At 43.2% G+C, this 16,426-nt stretch overlaps 1 long non-coding RNA gene and 1 pseudogene across 2 annotated transcripts in view; one reads left to right on the forward strand and one right to left on the reverse strand.

Moving 5' to 3' along the window:
• Positions 1 to 2,989: 2,989 nt before the first annotated feature.
• On the reverse strand, positions 2,990 to 8,698 carry LOC136536583 (kiwellin-like; annotated as a pseudogene).
• A 3,265-nt stretch (positions 8,699 to 11,963) lies between these two features.
• LOC136538874 (uncharacterized) overlaps positions 11,964 to 16,426 on the forward strand; it is a 28,240-nt gene continuing 23,777 nt past the window's right edge. Inside the window, exons 1-5 of one of the 2 annotated variants that reach the window (XR_010779477.1) lie at positions 11,964 to 12,137; positions 13,601 to 13,768; positions 14,181 to 14,216; positions 14,311 to 14,403; positions 14,589 to 15,100. This is a non-coding gene — a long non-coding RNA (uncharacterized lncRNA). Of the gene's footprint in view, positions 12,138 to 13,600; positions 13,769 to 14,180; positions 14,217 to 14,310; positions 14,404 to 14,588; positions 15,101 to 16,426 lie in introns of those variants that run through there. The other variant, XR_010779478.1, reaches the window with a different exon arrangement.

Consider the following 16,426-nt stretch of genomic DNA (forward strand, 5'->3'; position numbering starts at 1 on the left):
CGGCTCGGCAAAACAACCCCGCTGCCTCTGCCTCGACCAACTTCTCGGACAAGATGTCACGTCCGCCCGGGGCGTTCAACCGCTCCCGCGATATCAGCCGAACAACGGCTCGACACAGCGGCGTGGCCGACTGGACTCCAGTCAAATCGAAGCCATGCCGTCCAGGATGGGATAGGACATGGGTTACCGGCCGCTGTGCTCGGTACTGTGCCCATGACCGGCGCCCGTCCTGCACTGTGCTACCTAACCCCTGCTCCAGAAACAACGCGGCGTGCGGAGTCAAGTCCAGGTTACTATAGCCTCGGAATCAGTGTACAGAACCAACTGCTCCCTCCACGCCTCGGCAATCTACTTTAGGGTCTCGGCAACCTCAGGATTCGCGCCTATCGAGCCCCCTACGACGGCTTGGCCTCGGCGCCAACTGAGCCTCGGCTCTTCACGCAGTCAACGCACAGCAACCAGCACGTCGCTGGCCAGGCCCTGCGTCCAGCCATCACTGGAGCTCCCACATCGCACAAGATCGGATGTGACCAGCGCGTTGCTCCAGCACTTCAAGGGCAAGACCACTCCATCAACCATACCGCCATAGTAATAGGCTACAGGGCTCGGACATGCCGCCTCTGTTCGCACGACGCCGCGTAGCTAACACATGTATCACCCCTGTCCCTCCTTCAACTATAAAAGGGAGAGATTTGGGCCGTTTCAAGGAGGAGAGGCTCACGGGTTCACGAGGTAGATGAACACACACTCGACATTCTGTAACACGCACGCTTCTCCGCCGCCTGAGACCAAGATCTCAAGCAATCCACGCCGCTCCACGCAGAGACCTAGGACTAGCTCCCTCTCTCGCCCTGCTTGTAACCCCCTACTACGAGCATTTCGGTGTAAGGAATACAAGATCGATCTCTCAGACTGGACGTAGGGCACTCATTGCCCGAACCAGTATAAACCTTGTGTCTCTTTGCATCACCATCCGGGATAGGGGCACGCAGTACGTTTTTACTAGTTGGTTGAGGGCCCGCTGGTCCAAAACACCGATAGGAAGCTTCTTTCTTCGGGAGGAAGACTAGTGTTGATCAACTCGGTTTTGTCAAGCCTGCCGATGTTCATGATGTCATTCTTTGCCATCCCAAAAGGGGTAAGGAAAAGGTTGGATTATTACCGATCCAGTTTTTTTTGGCAATGTGATGAACACAAAAGGAAATACAGGCTGGCTAAATGGAGTATCCTGTGTAAACCGAGATGTATGGGGGGAATGGGGATTTTAGATTTGGAAACTCAGAATCATTGCTTACTTAGTAAATGGTTATTCAAGCTTTTTAATGAGGAGGGTCGGTGGCAAGAAGTATTTAAAAGGAAGTATGTCAAGAACAAGTGTCTTTCACAGTTAAAAAATGGCCAGGGGACTCTCATTTTTGGTCTGGGCTGATGGGGGTAAAAGATTTGTTGTTACAACATGGTAAGTTCAGAGTTAACAATGGTCAACAAACAAGATTTTGGGAGGACGTGTGGATTGATCAACAACCGTTAAGGCGAAGATTTCCAGAACTGTACAGACTTGTAAGGAAAAGAGGGGTATCAGTAGCTAGTGTTTTAAATTCAACACCGCTGAATGTCTCATTTAGGCGGGGATTAGTGGGTGACAGACTAAATGAGTGGCTAAAGCTAGTCTCTTTAGTTCTTCTGGTAAGCGTAAATAATGATAAGGATAGCTTTATTTGGCAAATAAAAAAGAATGGAGTTTTCTCCACACAGTCACTATATAGGGAATTAATGAAAAGAGAGACGATTTTGGAGAATAATGTGTTCTGGAAAGCAAAATTACCTTTGAAAATTAAAGTTTTCCTTTGGTACTTAAAGAAGGGGTGATTTTAACAAAGGATAACTTGATTAAGAGAAGATGGAAAGGAGATACTAAGTGTAGCTTCTGTGGGTTAGAAGAAAATATCCAACATCTTTTCTTTGATTGTCGAATAGCTTGATCGGTTTGGAATACATTGTTCATCACCTTTAACTTTCAACCACCTAAGAGCATTACTCACATGTTCAGATCTTGGATAAGGAGATTTGCTCCTAGACTAAGAAATCAAATAATAGTGGGGATTGCAGCCATGTGTTGGGTATTATGGTTGAATAGAAATGAGGCAGTATTCCAAAATCGAGTTACTAATTCTTGCTTGCAGGTACTTTTCAGGGGGACTTTTTGGATCAGGCAATGGTCCATGTTGTCTAAAGAGGAAGAGGGAAGAAAGTTGAAGGAGGGTTGCAGGCGTCTAGAAGGCTTGTCACTGCAATTTTTTGGATCCAGTGGGTGGAGGAATCAAAAGAGAATAGAACAGTAATCCTCAGGGAGATGTACCGGAAGGTCATAGCTATCAAAAAAGGAAGAAAGGAAAGTTATGAAGTTTGGATGCATGAAGTTGGAAATGATGGATGGAAATCTTCAGAAGTTCTGTGTGGAAGCAACACAAAAATTTAGAGAACTAACTTCTTTTTTATGTATCCTGAGTGCCTGTGATTGGACACTTGAGTGTTGTCGGTTTAGCTATAGTTGGGAGTTGGGGTTTAGCTGTTTACCTGTCTGTGGTTTGGCTGCATCCTTTGGGTTGTGTTTAGACAATGCAAGGGTTGTTTGATTTTCAGCAGTCTGGAGATGGGGCGAGTCTGCTTAGCAGTCTTTGGTCTTAGACCATGGTTTTGTATTGGTTCAATTTGGTTGTACCCATTCGATTGTGAATGTGGGAGACCGGAATACATTTGTTCCTTAATCTAAAAAGATTAGATAGACTGATTTAGAAGATGAATGACACTTTTTATTCCATACACACACACGCACACGCAACAATACAATGGGATACAGTACAGTACGTATAGGGCAATGAGCCGCGAACCAACTACCCTACTCTGAAGCATGGACTATGAATCTCTTTATCTCCTTATACACAGCACGGCACGTCTCACCAACAAAGGAAACATAACCATCAACTGCAGCTGATGTTCACTCCTCGGACCAGGTGATGTCTACCATCCCAATGTTCTGGTCGAACCCCAAGGCGTCCCACACAGCCGGCGACGCGTCGACGATGTTGTTGTCGCATGGCGGCTCGAAGTTGTGGTCCTCGTCACAGCCTTCCACGGAGTCGCACTCATCCACCACCTTGGCGTACACGGAGTTACCATTTGCGCTGATCTTGATGCGGTGCCCGCAGCGCGCCATGTTGCTGAACCACCCCGTGGAGAGCGCGACAACCTTCTCCTCGTCACTGTGGTACGCGTTGTCGCACTCTGACGGGCCGCCACCGTCCTTGCCCTTCTCAAAGCTGTTGAGCGTCAGCACCGCCTTGGTGCTGGCTGTGACCGGCGGCGAGCAGCGATACTGCGGGTACTTCTTACCATCCTCGCAGCAGTCTGGGTCGTTGCTCTTCTCACAGTTGCCGGACCGGCCCGGGAGATACCCACTGGGGCGGCACACGCCAAGTCCGGCACTATGGCGGTGGGACGACGCCATTTGGGAAGCAGAGAGTGCGACCAGGAGGAACATTGCCATAGCGGCTGCAGCTCCGGCAGTGCCCATCTTTGCTTGCCTGAAAAAATGGTCAAGCTCCCTCGCACTCTGCTTTTCTTATTTCCTGTGCTCTGGTTTGCTTGATGGTTTGAGCTTTGCCGTCGTGCAATGCATGGGATTATATAGTGGTCTCTCCGCTTCTGCTACATTAGCATATAGTAGATTAGTAGTATGAACATGCTCTGATTGATGGACATAACGTATGGAATCGTTGGATGGATATGATTACCCGAGACGGCAATCCGATCACGTACTACGTGTTTTCGCCGTGCCGTATGAAATGTGTGAACTCGTTCGATGTGAACATGTGAACTTTATATGTTCTACATATTTAATAATTTCATTTTGATAATGGAAACTGAAAATTCTAAAAATATTGTGGGTTTTGGCCATATAAAAAAAGATATAATGTTTTAAATTGAAGATATAAACAAAATATTGGCATAATTTATTACTACACATCTATTAAGTAGAAAAATTCGCAACATAAACAATATAAAATATGAGTCTAGAGCTGTATATTTACAACAAATCATGTGCATTAGTGTAATACAAAATTTCAGTTTTTTTTCCTTTTGGCCACCCCCAAAATTACCCAAATTTGAGAAAGTTTTGACAAAATTTTGGTCAAATTTTGAACCCTAGTGAGAATGGAAATAAACCTAAATAGATAGGGTGTTTAAAACTAAACTAAACCCTTTTTATGATGAAACTAAATTTTGTGCTAAATTGGTTTAGGTTTTAAATAACCCTATGTACAAGTCTAATTTCTGCAAAATCAATTTGTCATATTGTTGTAAAGAACTATAAAATGTAAATACAAGGTCTAATTATCATAATAGCCTAACGTCATTCCATATTGAGATTGTTTAGCAACTAGGGCCGATCCACCGGCAGATGCATCAATATGATCAACTTTTTTATCTTCTAATGTATCAAAACGAATCATGATCATGTTAACTGTAGAAAGAAGGTTGTAGGGACCATGACACATAAGAAGGGAGGTGTTGAATTAGGCAACTTAAAAACTATTTATAAACTATGGGCTCTAATTTCAATCTAAGCAAAACCTATGCAAAGATAAACTATCTACATGTACAACCTAATATTTTGCTAGGTGTGTTGCTATCTCTACCGCAATAGTTATGCAAACTAACTTCTAATCCTATCAGCTAAGCTAGGAAGGTAAAGCAAACAACCAAGGTACACCATGTAAATGCGGAAGGTAAGAGGCGATAGAGATGCAAACTTCCGTTTGACGATGCCAGTATTTTTACCAACGTGTATTGAGAAACGCGCAAGTTTCTCCCTAGTCCTCATTGGAGCCTCTCTCAAGGGCCATACTCCCGGTCGGGTAACTCCATGGATAGCACTAGGCGTCTCCCATACACAAGTGGGTCTCCAGAATGCCTCTCCCAGACCGCTCCTCGCCATCTCCACTATCGAGCTTCCAGCCAAACCGTCGCGGGCCTTGTTCCCTCGAGTACACAGTGGCGGCCATACGACAAACGTGGTTGGTGTGGTCTCGCAAGACTACAAGCCCCTCCGAGTACAAACACGGTGCGAGCAAGCACCTTTGTTTTTGAGGTATGCAAACCTCACTAAACACTAGGCCTAAACGTAGAGCAAGCATGATTAAGCAGGTCTAACTAGCCTAAGCACTTCATAAATCACCTACATTAATCACCTAATCTTCTTTTAAGCACTTGTGGTGGTTAGAGCACTTGGTGGGGTATCTCAACACTCCTATATCTTCAGCACACTTCAACAACCTTCTCTTGGGCGGTTGGGGTCCTATTTATAGCCCCAAAGAAAGACATAACTGTTGAAACCTTGGTACAGCATTCTACGTATTGTTGGACCATCCGATGCTTGGTCGACGAACCAATGCTATCAGAGTCCGGTGTCTCACAACGGTCATGTGTTAGATTCGACCGTTATCTGACCTTTGGGCGCATCTACGTGGCATATGGTTCGACGCCCTTCTTCGGACCAGTTTGACGCCCCAATCTCCTCTTTGGAACCTCTCTAGACATCGTCGGACGATGGCATGCTGCCTCTGTTGGTCCGACGCCTCACTGTTGGCTCGGTCCAACACTCCTCCTACACATGAACAGTGGGACTGTTTGGTCCGACGCCCTACTGATGTTGTGTTGGGGTTTGGTCTGCCCTATGGTCCGACCCCTTTAGGGTTCGACGCCCCTAGGGTCTGACACCCTTTAGAGCCTTTCTTCGACTTGTTTTTTCTTGATCTTTGCGTCCGGTTTGGTACCATCTTGTGTCTTGGACTTTTGCTTGTCTTTTAGGTCTTCAACAATGCTTCTAATGTCTTGCTTGAGGTGTTGATCCTCTGGATCACCTTGTTGCCTAAGTCCAAGTCCACTTTTGCACCCTTTGAACTATATCCAAAAACACTAGCAAATAATGTTAGTCCAAATGGTCTTGTTGATCATCAAAAACCAAAAACCAAACTAAATGGGCCATGAGGTTCATTTTCCTTACAAAGGTTATTACCACTCATTTTCTTATGATCATCTAGCATATTAGCATAATCAACATGAGTAGGTGGCGGATCATCAACCTTTTCATCGCCCTTTACCTCAGATGCTGTAGATGTGGATGTTGAAGGGTCACTAGAGATGGGATCTTTGTATTGGATGACCACATACCGCCAATCCATCGTGCAGCTCACAAGAACTGCTTTTAGATCGGCATCATATTTGGCCTCGAACATCTTGCGAAGATCCTCAGGAAGTTGCTCGAACATTGCGGATGAGTCAATGTTATCTTGATTCTTTGGATCAGTTAAATCGCTCATCTTCTTGCCATGTCTTTAGACTTGTTGACAATAGATTGGATCTCTTTCTTCCTTAGCAGAGTCACCAAAAAAGTCTGTTGATGTAAATTTTGGTCACACACACTAGCAAGAGCTAGATCGCCTGAGGTTGCCTAAGGACCATGTGGCTATGCATGCAACAAGGGAGGTAAAAAATAGTGAGCGTGACCAGCAAGTTCGGCTATGTAGATTTGACCCTCGTTCTTCGCCCGAAAAATCTACGAACACCTCCCGAAAAGACCCATTGGGGAGGAGCTAGCACAATGGGGTGGCCCTAGGGTCGGTAAGGACACCTAAAACATCAATAAATATCGTCGAGACAGGTGCTAAACAGTAATGGGCTGGAAGAGCTAAAGGTAGGGGAACATGATAGTAAGTTGTTTTTTTTATGATTGTGTGTTGGATACCTCAATCGGCTGTGATCCTCTGATATATATAGTAAAGATGGTCTTATCCCAGTAGAAAACATATCCTAGAAAAAATCTGCAAGTTACCTACATGATTGGTCGAGTTCTCATTGAAGTAGATTTGATTTTGACTTAGACTATGAAAACCCACTTAGCTTGTTTTTGAAATGCCGGTTTCTTCTGGGAAGCCCATCCATAGGACACAAATTAACTCCCTAAGCTGGTTTGTCGCTTCCATCCCAAATTTAATGTCAACACGTAATTTTTTTCATTTGGATTCCAAATTGGATGATCTATATATGTTTTTATGGTCTCGACAAGAGAAACAAAACAGTGGAGTCCACTCTTCAATTTGGAGAAGTTTACAAAACCGGCTAAGAAGTTTACAAAACCGGTTTAACCGGCTTTTGCTGGATGATTTTTCTAAAATTGCATTTTATTCGTCTGAAGTCCAAATTGGATGACCTATATTTTTTTTTCAATCGTCACAATGAGAGGGAACACAATGGTGGAGTCAATTATTCATTTTGACATGGTACCAAAACTGGCTTAGCAACCTATGGTGAGAAATCGTGGTAGCCCAGCCGCTCGAACGGGGCCGAGAGCGTTTGATGAGGCAAAGTAGGAAGCCCAACAAATGAGAACTGCAAGGGGCCATTGGGGTTTAAAATGGCCAGCTCGTCGGTAGGGAGATGGAGGAGGCAGATCAATAGATAGGAATGACAGTTGAGTTTGCTGGTTTGGAAACAAAGAGCCGATGCTACCTGAGTTGGATAGCAATGAATGTTCAGTTCGCATGTTTGGAATCTGAGAGGCGGCTCTGCCTAAGTTGTGAACATGGATGAAGGTCATGGTTCAACTGCCACTTCATGTGGACCTATGGTTGTGGGACCCTTGGATGATATGGCTTCACAAAATTGTTGAGAAATCTATTGGTGAGGGTCTGGTATAGTTGATAAATCTATTCACCACACGAATCCACATTTAATGGGAGATGATGGATTTATCAAAAATAAGTCCTAAATAAAGTAAGGCGGGATAAATTTAGCATACCATAAAAATTGGACACCGGAAATGCTAGCTTGTTGATGATGTGGCACAACGTTATACTATGAATGCCCGTCGTAAAGCCGTATATAGACTGATGAATGACATCTTTTATTCCATATGATATACACACAACAATACAATGGGATACAATACGTACAGTGCAGTGTGCCACGAGCCAACGACCCTACCTGAAGTATGGACCACGAATCGATCTCTCTATCTCCTTATACACACTACACAGCACATCTCACCAACAAAGCAAACATAACCAGAAAATGTAGCTGATGTTCACTCCTCGGACCAGGTGATGTCTACCATCCCAATGTTCTGGTCGAGCCCCAAGGCGTCCCACGCACACAGCCGGCGACGCGCCGACGATGTTGTTGTCACATGGCGGCTCAAAGTTGTGGTCCTCGTCACAGCCTTCCACAGAGTCACACTCATCCACCACCTTGGCATACACGGAGTTACCATTTGCGCTGATCTTGACGCGCCATGTTGCTGAACCATCCGTTGAGAGCGCGACGACCTTCTCCTCGTCACTGTGGTACGCGTTGTCGCACTCTGACAGGCCGCCGCCGTCAATGTTCTTCTCAAAGCTGTTGAGCGTCAGCACTGCCTTGGTGCTGGCTGTGACCGGCGGCGAGCAGCGATACTGCCCGGGTCGCAGCAGTCCGGGTCGTTGCTCTTCTCACAATTGCCAGACCGGCCCGGGAGGTACCCGCTGGGGCAGCATGCGCCGGGGCCAGCGTGTGGGCGGAGGGAGGACGCCATTTGGGAAGCAGAGAGCGTGACCAGGAGGAACATCGCCATGGTGGCAACAGTTCCGGCAGTGGTCATCTTTGCTAGCCTGAAAAAAAAATGGTCAGGCTCTCCTCGCAGGCTGGCACTCTGGTTTTCCTACTTCCTGTTCTCTGATTTGCTTGATGGTTTGAGGTAAGTCTCGTCGTGCGTGGTATTATATAGTGGTCTTTCCGCTTCTCCTACGTTATTAGCAGTATATGAAGTATGAACGTGCACTGATGGATATAACGTACGGAGTGGTTTGGACTTGGATGGATGTGATTACCCGAGACGGCAATTCGCTTCTCCTACAACATATGTTTTCGCCGTGCCGTATGAAATGTTTCAACTCGTTCGATGTGAACATGTGGACAAGATACGTTCGTTTCTACACAATTAATTTCATTTTGATATTGTAAATTGAAAAGTCCAAACAGATATTGTGGGTTTCGGCCATCTAATTTTGCCCAACTCAACCAAATACACGCTACATGATAAAAAATTGCTCCTCACCATTCTGCAAACTAGTTTCAGTTTTGGCTTCGTTTGGATCAGTGTAGAGCCAACCACTAAAGAGTATTTGAATCGAAAAATGGCTTAATAACTTTGAGAAACTTTGGCTTTGAAATATAAATAAAATTTTCTAAGTAACATAAAGTATTATGTGACAGTTTTTCAATTTTTTTTGGACAGCCCCAAAATTGCAGAAGTTCATGAAATTTTGATGTATTTTTTTAGAGACTTAGTTAACAAAAGATACAATTTTTCTAAAATTTTTAGCTATAAACAAAATTTTAGCATAATTTATGCCTCCGCATCTATTGAGTAGAAAATTTGCACATAAAAATAGAAAATATGAGTCTAGCGTTATAATTTACAATAAAGCATGTGTATTAGTGTAATACGAAATTTTGGTTTTTTTATTTCAGCCACCCCCGAAATTTCCTAAATTCATGAAATTTTTGACGAATTTTCGTTGAAATTTTGAACCCTTATGAAATTGAAAATAAACTAAAATAGATAGTGTGTCTAAAACTATACCAAACCCTTTTTTATTTTATGATCAAACTACATTTTGTACAAAATTGATTTACGTTTTCAGTAATGCTACGTGTGAATCCATTTTCTACAAAATCAAGTTAGCATATCACGGTAAATAACTATTAAAATGCATACATAAGTATTAAAAATTCAATTTGCTCTGTAGTGAATAACTTTAATTAGCATATAGAAAATTGCTTTATTCAGTATTTAAATAGTCAAATTACATTTTTGTTATATATTTGTGGATGTAGGTGCTCCATAGCACAAATGAAAGAATTTTTTGTTAAAAATATGAAAATGCAATAATTATTTTGGCCCTAGCCACGTTGCCACATCAACACCTCGTCTCCCTCGAAATTCAAGTTAAGGTCGCTAAAAAATTGTTTGCTAAAAATATGTGGTTTTTTAAGGGTTAAAAATTAGACACGGTCCTTAGTTTTTGGATGTAAGGTGAACTTATTCTTTAGGTCATCACTCAAAAAAATACACAACATTGTACAAAATCTGATATAATTTTACTATAATATGCTTTAGAACTCTAGAATGTTAAATGTAGTCTTTGCATATTTTCCTGAAATGAAGGCTTTATAAGAAACAAAAAGAACAAGTGATATACCTTGTTAGTTAAACAGTGGCATGCTGGTAGACTAAATCATTTCATCATAGAAAAGCAAAAGACACCCAATTTTGGTGCAACCGTCGTTGTTCCATATAAAACATCCATTGTTTGCATAGGAACAAGACAATCCTCACAATATAAAAATAGCACACATCAGAAACGAGTCAATAGGACCCATCGCTGATGACAAATTAGAGATGCGGTTAACCATGCTTTTTCTGTGATATTGTTTTTTTTGGGATAGGTCTAAGAATGCCCCTCATTAGAGACGCGCCCCTGATGAGCATAAATATCAGAGACATGTGCAAACAAGACACGTCTCTAACATGAGAACGATTAGAGGCGTATCCAAATAAGATGTGTCTCGGATGTGAGATTCATCCAAGACGTGTCTGAACTCACCCGCATCTCCAATGAGAGAGGGTCACATCAAAGTTGTGTCTCAAATACCCACGTCCCTGATGTTTGATCCCCATCCAAGATCCGTCCCAATCTGTTCATGGCTTTGATGAGAGGGGATGTCATCAGAGGCGCGACTAAAGAAGGCACATCTATGATTTTTTGAAACCCACAAACGTGCTTCAAGAGACATGTCTTGATGTGGTAGCCATTAGGCTCCATTATTATTTTCCCATGTAGTGCCATGCTGATCTGAGCTCATTTTGGCGCGTGCGCTCTCTGTTGTTGTCCTACCTATCTCTATCACAATCACCCCACCTGGTCCTCCTCCAACGCCTCACCTATCTTGGCAGCACTCCACTACCAACCATACCACCCGCTCCAATACGTACTTCACCCACGTAGCTAGCACCCGTGATGTCGCACCACCACCGTCGAGTGTGCCATGGATGCACATCAACTTATGCGCGTGGTCACTAGTCTTCTCAGCTCTCGCCGTTATCCAAATTTGTGATTTAAATTATGCAGTGCGGTGAGGCTTGGGTCCTCACTTGAGAGTTGCATGCCACCCAAGTTTACTTTTTTCAAGCCCAACTTCTACCGAATGCAAGTTTCTTCATCTAAGAAATGTCCTAATTTATATATATGTCGGTTCTTGTTGGAGGATCAAGGCTCTTGGTTAGAACATGTGCTATGGATTCTCACTCTCAAATGAGTCTTGATAACAACGGTGGAAAAGAAGTGAATTCTCCAATGATTTGTCCTATGCATTCATCAACATTGCGACCTCTCGACACAATCACATTTCTCAAGGCCTTCTGACAACTATCCGCTGATCATCCAATAGCTTGGTCAGACCAACCGTTGAAGCCATTTGAATATAGCAACTTCAAAACCCTAGCAGCATCTATCTTCTGTTCACACTACCACAAAATGAAATATCCTCAAGGGTCATCAATTTTCTTGAGGGGCGAGATTGAGCACTCAAGGAATATGTATTACCTTGGCGGTGGCTAAAACCCCCCAAAAAAAAAATATATTTCTTGAGTGTTATTTCACACACTCAAGAAAAATATGCATTTGCTTGAGTGTATTTAGAAGCACTCAAGGAAGCACTGATTTCCTTGAGTGCCAGCCATCAAGAATTTTTTCCCTTTACCGCGCATCGAAGGCGCCAAACTTCCCGCGCTAGATTTTGGCCTATAAACAAAAGCCCAACACTGGCCTTTTTACCATCCACACGCCTGGTGCCCAGCCTCGCAACCCTATCCAGTTGCCCCCTTCCCGTCTGCCTCCCAAATCGAGTCTCCTGCGGCGGCTCCTGCGCGGGCGGACAGCGGCTCCTGCGCGGCGGGCGGTGTCTCCTGCGCGGTCGGCAGCGGCTCCTGCGGCGGGTCCTGCTCAAGCGGTCGGTGGCTAGTGGCGGATCTACAGGTACCCTGCAATCCACCCATGTGTATAGTATAGAGGAACTCATCTAGTCTGTCGTGGTCGTGGGCATGAAACGACTGGCGCCTGCACATTCACCTGCATGCGGCCGACCTAATGCCGGCAGCTGAGCTCCGAGCCGATGACGGCCTGGACAGGCAGCCCACCAGCTGCTTCTAGATGCGGTACAGTCGGCGCAACTCATTGATCTGTTGCACAGAAGAATGGCAGCTACATTCCTGAATTCAGGTGTCTTGCGTTCGAGTGGTGTGGTTCCTGCTGCCTGAAGGTCTCTTCGGGTCTGAACATGGCCATCTTCATGAGCTCCATGTCGCAGTGACCGGCAAACTTCTCCATCTGCACTGTCCTTCTCCTTTAGATCTTGACTACCGGTCCTTGCTGCCAGTTGAGATCAAAGTATCCTGCAACCAGAATTAGTTAGCATTTAGTCTGTATGCTAGTATTATTTTAACATAGTACTCATATAGATATTCTCTTATCTTTTATTTTTGCTTGTGATAGATCTTAGTTAGCATTTAGTTTGCATACGTTTCTTTTCATCCTGTTTATATTTTTTTCTTTACATCGCACATTCATATATGTTTGACATGTGTTTACAGTTTACATTTATCTTTTTTAGGGTATACAATTTAATTGTAGTTCATGCAATTTTACAACTTAATCTTTAACTAGCAAACATGCCCGTGCGTTGCAACGGGAAGAAAAAAAGGTTGGGCCATATGTGGGCGGTTACAATTTACATTGTAGTTCATGCAATTTTACAGCTTAATCTTTAAATTGAATAATTCTCATATTTTTATTGCTTATATATCAAATTGAGTCATAAATTTTACAATTATATTCTGAGTTGATAAATGAGTTTTTACCAAAATGTATGTGAAAATTTTGGCGTGGCATACCCTTTGATAAAATCCTGGATCCGAGGGCTGCCGGGCTGTGCAGCGCATACTGCCCTCCGGCTTGACGGCGCCCTCAAGTTCATTCTTTTAGTTGCTATAGGTTCCTTCTTTTTTATCTGATTTGATAGTAGGACTTGAAACCTACAGATTCCAAGGTCAGTCTTGGCGATGGGCACATTGTATTGTTTTGATTTCAGTTTTGGTTCAAAAGTAGTTGCATTGCTGGATTCGTCTATAAATCTCTAGGTTCCATGAAGCAAATAAGAATGATATGCAAGTGATGTATTGATATGTAAGACCATCTCCTCAGATCCATTGCATATGTTTTGTAGTTCTCTGTATCAAACCTTGTACAATCTGTAATGAAAATGTAGCTAATAAAAATGATTCACAAGTGATCTGTTGGTATGTAGGACGATGTTTTTAGATGCGATGCATATGTTTGGTAGTTCTGCATCTCAGACCTTACACTGTATTGTCCCTTTTTTCCCCTTCTGATGTGATTTTCTGGAAGACACTCTTCTAACATTTGGCCCAATTTTGGATAAGTCTCTAGGATCAAAGGAAGTTGCTAAAGGGAATTTGACACCTGAGACCAAGAAGCCTGTAACTGCAGATAGCATCAAGGTTGAAATTAGTGCCAGCAAGCTTAAGATGGAAGCTAGCCTGTGGCTGTAGGAGTTAGAGCACCACTGCTGCCAACCGAGAACATCACGAGTAAGTAGGTAGCTGAAGCATCTTATATTGTTATCGCAAGTATTGCATCTTACTTCTATAGGTGATCTTTAAAGAAACCCAGTCTACCAATATTCTCCTTCTGATCTACACTGGGTGGCTTTGAAAATAAGCGAATAATACCAGCAGGTATTTTTAATATATAGGCTGGTGATGGCATGTTAAACAAGTACACTAGTAGTAGAATGCATGCGGTGCATTGATGAGGAAGTGTATTTTTATTGTGAGTGCATATCTTGTGTAGTGATCTGAAAAAGGTTCTTTTTATGGTAGCAACAATCTATATATTTAGGATTGGTAGTTGCGAACTAAAATATTTATGGTAGCAACTGGACATTTTCATATTTATGCGGTTAACATCCATAGCTAAATAGATTGTTGTACCTTTTTTCAGGTTTGATCTGAGTAGCTTGTGCCTTTTGCTTGGCTGGTATGCTCCATTCATTGCCCATGTGAATGGTGACTGTCATTCATTTATAGCTTTCTCCTGTGTAAGAATCTGATTGTCTCTAGCAACTTTTTAGGTATGAATTGAGGATCTGTGGAGGCAACGATCTGTGTACCGTGTAACAGTATGGTAACAGTACCAGCATCTACCGGTTTCAAGCAACAAAGCAGTAAGTATCATCAATTGTGCATTTGATTGAGATGGCATTTGTGTGTTAGACATTAAGTTGGATGTATCTGTTTGTAAGCTGCATGCTTCGCTATATTTTTTGGCCATTAACTACAATGCCTCTATTGGTTGATTCCTGTGCCAATTTGTTCTGAAATTATTTTGTTCATATTCTCTCATAAACAGATTTAGAGTCACGGCAGATCGTGAATGGATGTATAGTGGTTGGTCACGTGGGAAGGCCCCCTCTAATGAGTGGATTGAAAACACAAACAACTTTTTAGACCGTGCATTCTCCATGGTTAGCCTGGTTGAAAATGACACCATTAAGTGCCCATGTGCCTTGTGTAGAAACTATGTTAGGCATAAAAGGTTCGATGTAGAGATGCACTTGTGTAAACATGGGTTTAGGGAAGATTACAGTGCATTAAGTGCCCATGTGCCTTGTGTAGAAACTATGTTAGGCATAAAAGGTTCGATGTAGAGATGCACTTGTGTAAACATGGGTTTAGGGAAGATTACAGTGCATGGACAACACATGGAGAGACTGATGTAGAAGTTGGAAGTGATGAGTTTCGAAGAATGTGATCGCATGCATGATATGTTAGCTGACCTAGCTGATGGTCATCCATTGACCAACGATGAGGTGCCTACAGCCTCAGCTCGGGCTTTTTATAAGATGGTTGATAGTGCTAATGAACCAGCCTTTGATAATTCGACACACTCCGCTCTATCTGCTACATCACGTTTGTTAGCTTTGAAATCACAGTACAATATGTCAGTTGCACACTTTGAAGCAAATTTAGAGTTAATCCATGAATTTTTGCCCTCAGACAGTAAGATTCCCAAAGACTTCTACCAATCAAAGAAATTATTAGAGGGCCTAGGCATGCCATATCAGAAAATTGATGTGTGTTATAATAACTGCATGCTTTACTATAAGGACAATATAAGTAAAGAGAAGTGTGATGTTTACGGTACCTCGCGCTATGAGGAAGGACATGATAGAGTCCCACGTAAAGTATTGCGGTACCTTCCCATTAAAGATAGGCTACAAAGATTATATGCACATGAAACAACCGCAAAGTTGATGTAGTCTCACAAGCGGTCCACATCAAATAAGATGGTGCACCCATGTGATGGGGAAGCATGGCAATAGTTTGATGAAGACTTTCCTAATTTTGCTTCTGATCATAGAAATGTCCGCCTTGCTGTGGCTACAGATGGCTTTACACCCTTCAGTATAAATGCAGCTCCTTATTCTTGCTGGCCAGTTTTTGTGACTCCATTGAATCTTCCTCCCGGCATTATCATGAAGTCAGAGTACATATTCCTTGCCCTTGTAGTCCCAGGTCCTGAACATCCTAGAAAGAAACTTAACATACTCATGCAACCTTTAGTTGATGAACTACTGAACTTATGGGAAGGGGTTGAAACTTGGGATGCCTCACTCAAGCAAAACTTTAAAATGCAGGCAACTTATTTGTGGTCAATCCATGATTTTCCTGCTTATGGTAACTTTTCTGGATGGAGCACCCATGGTAGGCTTGCATGCCCAGTATGCTTGTGTGACACTAAAGCATTCCGACTCCGTAATGGTGGTAAGGCATGTTGGTTTGATTGCCATAGGCGCTTCTTACCTATAGACCATGTACTCAGATCTGATGCTAATGGATTTAGAAAGGGCACAGTCATGCATGATGAGCCTCCAAGGCACTTAACGGGGGAGGAAATCTTAGTCCAAATGAACACTGTCGGTGTTTCGAGTAAACACCAACTAGTAAATTTGTATTTATTGCGCGTTGGGCCCGGATGGTGTGCTAAAAGACACAAGGTTTGTACTAGTTCGGGTAGAATGTCCCTACGTCTAGTTTGCGGCTGCTGCTCATGTTATTAGCACATAAATGTTCATAGTAGGGGGTACAAACGGTCAAGAAAGGGACGGGTCCCAAGTCTCTGATGGAAAGGTGAAAAGGGCGTTGAGAGCTTGGTTGCTGCTCAACTGTGTGTTATGTGATGCGTGG

Source organism: Miscanthus floridulus, chromosome 2, assembly GCF_019320115.1.
Source record: "Miscanthus floridulus cultivar M001 chromosome 2, ASM1932011v1, whole genome shotgun sequence".
In the NCBI taxonomy this organism is placed as follows: domain Eukaryota; kingdom Viridiplantae; phylum Streptophyta; class Magnoliopsida; order Poales; family Poaceae; genus Miscanthus; species Miscanthus floridulus.